This window comes from Lucilia cuprina, chromosome 6 (genome assembly GCF_022045245.1).
Source record: "Lucilia cuprina isolate Lc7/37 chromosome 6, ASM2204524v1, whole genome shotgun sequence".
NCBI classification, from domain to species: domain Eukaryota; kingdom Metazoa; phylum Arthropoda; class Insecta; order Diptera; family Calliphoridae; genus Lucilia; species Lucilia cuprina.
The window spans coordinates 62,268,814-62,274,109 of NC_060954.1; positions in this window are offsets into that span (position 1 = coordinate 62,268,814).

The following is a 5,296-nucleotide window of genomic DNA, read 5'->3' on the forward strand; positions in this document are numbered from 1 at the left end:
AGTAGTTTAAAAGAACTTGAACAATTGAGTTTATTTTTTCACAAAGTGCTGTACGAGTGTGTTTGATGATACAAAGGTTTCCCTTTCACAATAAAAACAATAAACATCATAAATATAAATATTAAACTTTAGTAAAATAAACCAAAATCGTAATTTGCAGGATTTAATAAAACAAATTTTAGCTTTACTAAATTTAGAGAACCCTAATCTTTTTTAAGTCTTTTCTTATTAAAGTTATAAAAAGTTCAAGCCTTTTTAATACAATTTTTCATTTAAGTTATATTAGAAATTCAATTGAATAAAAGAACAATAATCGTTACAAATTAAGTTTAAATTATCAGTTAATATAAGAAATACTTACTAAAAGTTTTATATAAATTTTCCAAATTTTAGATAATCTCTTTATAGGAAGTTCCAGCAAAAATATGTTAAAGACTTGTACCTACTCAACAACTTACTTTTTTAAGACTTGTATATATCGCCTTCATTACTGAAAAGGAGTCTATTAATTGACATTTTGTTTTCGAATGTTTTGTTTTGCAAAAACTTCCTTAAGTCCTTATTCGGAACTCATTACTTTTAACAAAGTATGCTAAGTACTTGCCTCCTTGTTTTTTACGTCTATTAAGTTATGTCTATCTTCTCATGTAATTAAACTATAAGCCGTATTTTTTCTTAAAATATGATGGATCTACTAACTAACTAACGAACGAACTAGCTAACTAACTTAAAAACAAACTAACTAACTAACTCACTAACTAAATAACTAACTAACTAATTAACAAACAAACTAAATATCTAACGAACTAACTAACTACCTAGATAACTAACTCACTAGATAAATGACTAACTAAAGGGACACCCCTTGAGAAATAAGACTTTCGATATGTTTTAATCGATAATTTACCAGAAAACAGTAAGTCAACTTAGCGGCAACAACAACAGTTTTTTTAGATTAAAAAAGCTTAAAAATCTTTCAGACGTGCAGACATAAAAACTTCAATTTGCCTTCTTCAAGGCAAAAACCATTCTAATAAATGCAAATAAGTATAAAAAATCAACTTAAATTTGTCTTTCAAATTAAATCATAGCAAAAACTAAAGATTTATATTTAAATTTATTGCAAAATATAATCATTTATTTACGATTTTGTTTTTTTTTATTTCTAAATCCTTTTCTTTTGTTTAACCATAATAAACACACTAATCATTGACCTGGTGTCTTGGACCATAACAATAAAAAAACTCAAATATATTTAAAACACCTGATAAAAAGTGTTTTTAAATATGTTCGTTTGTGTGTATGTGTTGTGGTTAACTTTATGCCAATAACATATTTTTCCTTTCGTAGTTGTGCAATAAAAAAAGATATATAAAACAGATTTATTTTTTTACTACAAATATTAAGCTACCATGATTTTTTAGTCCATATTACTGGTTCTCTGAAGACTGCAATTATTTTTAAATGTGGCCATAAAGATAACAACAAAAACAACGGTAAATACAAACTTTCCACTTAATATTATTCACATCTAAATACTACATTTAAAGCTACACAAATTTATAGATTTATCTATGCAAAAAACGAAACTTTATAAAAGGAATAAAAACCGAAAATTATTGTCACAGGCCAGTGGTTTTTGCATAAATCCCACAATTCCACCGACAATATCTATAAAAAATAGAAGCATTATAGAATAATGGCGATATGGTTAAATAAAAAAAGGGAAAGAGTTCAATAAGAAATTTATGTTGCAGATAGACAGGGTTGGGTGTTAGAGTCGTAAAGTGGTGTGGACATAGGTGGTTAAAGTAAAAGTAGTTGTGGTCGTTCTTTATCAATTGTAAATGTATTGATTTGAACCACTTTTTCTGTTTTTTGCGAGCTCATCGCATTTATCGACAAATGTTGAGACTCGAACTGTACTAAACTAAACAAAACCAAAAGCATAATTTTTTATGTAAAAATACTGAAATAACAAAATGGAATAAATGAAACAAAATCAAACTAAAAGAAGAAGAAAATAAAATCTAAAAGACAGATGCGCTTTTCCCACGAGGACATACATACTTCTATACATTTATTTAAACACACTTCCATTCACATTATTATTGTTGCAAATACACCGAGTTAGCGTTTTATTATAGTACTTGATGCACTTAAATGTAAGTATATATAACCTGCAGTTCTGTGTGTTTGTCTCACTGAACCCGTTTCCGGCTTACTATATAATCAACATTACACTTCACTTGCTCTAAAGATAATTAATTAATTTGACACTTTACTAACTTGTTTAATTTTAGTAGCTTAAGTATACATTTAATTCTTTTAAAACTGCGGGGCATTTTCAATATGTTGAGTGTTTGTCTGTTTAACAAAAAGAATAGGAAGAAGTAGTTTAACATTTTGTCGGGAATTTGTTAGTGTTTATATTCTTGCCTCTACTTTTGTATTCTTCCAGAATAAAAAAAGTTGTGGCAATTTACATTCAATTTAAGTTCAATACCTCTCACAAACAGCAATTTTTTTATTATATTGTTTGCAAAAGTTTTGCTTTTTATAAAAGTTTTTAAAAAACATCAAATGGTTGTAGTCGATTCTGAACTTAACTATATCAACTGAAAAGCAAACAACATTACAGCAAAAATATGGCAACAGCTTAATTTTCATTGACTGCATTAGCCTATTAATGACAAATAACCCTATATGTAAGTACTTACTTTTAAGCCTTAAACTCATGGGATATTTCTTTTTCTAAATAACAAAATTATTTACTTAACTTCTTATGTGCTTTGGAGGCAAGTACTTACCACACTCGCATACAAGTAGGGAGTTAGGTAAATAAACTAAATAGTAGTAGTAGTAGTTTTACTGCGTTTTTAAGTCCACTGCATCTCATTACGTATGCAGTTATTTGTAAGCCATTACTAGACTAAGTAATGCAGGTTGTATGTAGTAGTCATTAAATAGTAAGTTATTGAGTAAGTAGAAGTCATTATCATATTTTTGCTAATGAATGGTCGGAATCATACAAAGGACCGAGCTGTCCGACTAGGACTCTACCAGTTTACCTGTAGGTAGTACCTCATCTAATTAGATTGACTGTTTTCTTATTGTTCCCCATTTATTAATACTTCAAAATAGGTTCATAACGTTATCAGAATTGTTTAAAACTCGATACAACAAAGTTTAATACCGACATTAAGCACTTTAACCTATTTTCGAAGATCGGATCTCCTAACCCTTAGATTAGCATCCTATACTGAACGCTATTGTGTAGAGCATATAAGAATACTTCCCGGCTGCATAGGAAGTAGTGTGCAACTACTCCTTCGAATGACAACTTGTAGGAGCATGAGGATGTGCATATCAGTGGGTGTTGCGTACACACAAAATTTACCGTGTATATATGCATTACAGTAAAGGCTTTATTATATGTTAGTGTGTGTGTGTGTTAAAATGTATGTTTTTAACATTGTATGAGTAGATCTGTGCAGTGGGTTTATTGCCATTTTTATTGCATTTTTACCTTAAATGATAATAACAGAAAAAAATTCACTATTTTTCTGGTATATTTATTATTGTGGGTATGAGTTCTTATTTCTTTGCGAGTAGCTTTTTTTATTAAACCATGAGTTTTATATAAACAAAATCGGAAAAAATAAACTCTTTCTTTCCCATTTTTCTATATTTTGTCTAATTTTTTCAGGTGGACTTTTTCGCACATGCATTTACATGTTTTGTTTAAATTACGAGGACACCCTTTTTACAAGGACTAAACTTTTTTTCTCAAAGTTTTCTTATTATATATAAAAGTGAATGTTTGAGTTTCTCTCCTTGTATATCTAACACGATATAGTTGAAGTTGTTGTCATAATTCAAAATTGTTTACGGTTGTACACTGTCGTACGGGGATGTGTTGGTTATTATTACTTATAAATACAGAGAAATAGAGAGAGAAAAGACATTTTAGCAATTAAGTATTTATAGTCCTCGTAATGAATATAAATGAAAAAGGAACGATTGAATGAACGACCGAAATGTGTTCGTGTGTATGTGTATAATTCTCTGTTTAATGGATTCCTATGAATTATTCAACTATGAATTTAGTTCAAAAGATATAGTATTTATATTTTTCTAACGTTTGGCTGTTTTTCTTTCCTTTTAGTTTCCCATAATAACTTTGCATTGATTGCATTAATTACAGGGGATTTAACGATGTAGAAGAAATAATATTAGCAGGTAATTGGTTTTAATTATAGTTAAATTATATAATGTAAGTTGTATTTTAAAGTAAAATATGAAGTATTATTTAAAACAGTAGAATTTGCATAAAATATACAATTACACTCTTTTTTAAATCAAAAAACTACACTGAAACTTAAGTATAAAAAAAAATCAAATATGAACATATGCATGCGTATATATTTATTTTGGCTTAGATATTTGTAATATCCAACACAATTTTATTCAATTTAAAGTCTGTTAATTGCCAAAAAGCAACCAAACAAGTATATAGAATTCAGTTAAAAAGACTTACAGATTTAAAGACTTCTAGTCAAACACTATATTAAATACCTCATTTCATCGTCATCATCATAATCAACTCCTGCAGTCTGTCAAACTGAGTAGATTGGATAAGTGAAAAAGGTGGTTAAAAAAATCTTGTAAAATGCGGACAAGAAATTAAAAAAACTTACACATTCATACAAATCAACTGAAGAAAATAAAACTTCATTGGAAAAAATGAAATTATTTAAAATCCTCTATACAAACAAATTCACAGCTAAATGAAGAGGTGAAATATAAAAGCACAAAAAAATTTAATTCTTAACTGCCAGGCAACAACAAAAACAAAAAAATATATATCCTCAACAACAATTGTTCGTGGTGTTGCTGTTGCGGATGCCAACAACACATTTACTATACCGCATGTACACATACATACGTATGTACGTACCGTACACACGCAGAGCAAGTTTAAAAATACAACAATGACGAGAGAAAAACTGACATGGAGTGAATGAAAAATGAAAGCGTGTCAAAAGAAACGATTGCTCAAGGACGAGGTGAGATGATGCCAAGGTATATACGTCTAAATGCCCAACAAACATTTTATTCTAAAGATGTGTGACTGTAGACTGGACTATAAACTAGGCTATAGACTAGTCCATAGACAAGACTAAATACTAGACTACAGACTAGACTATAGACAAGACTATAGACTAGACTATAGACTAGACTATAGACTAGACTATAGACTAGACTATAGACTAGACTATAGACTAGACTATAG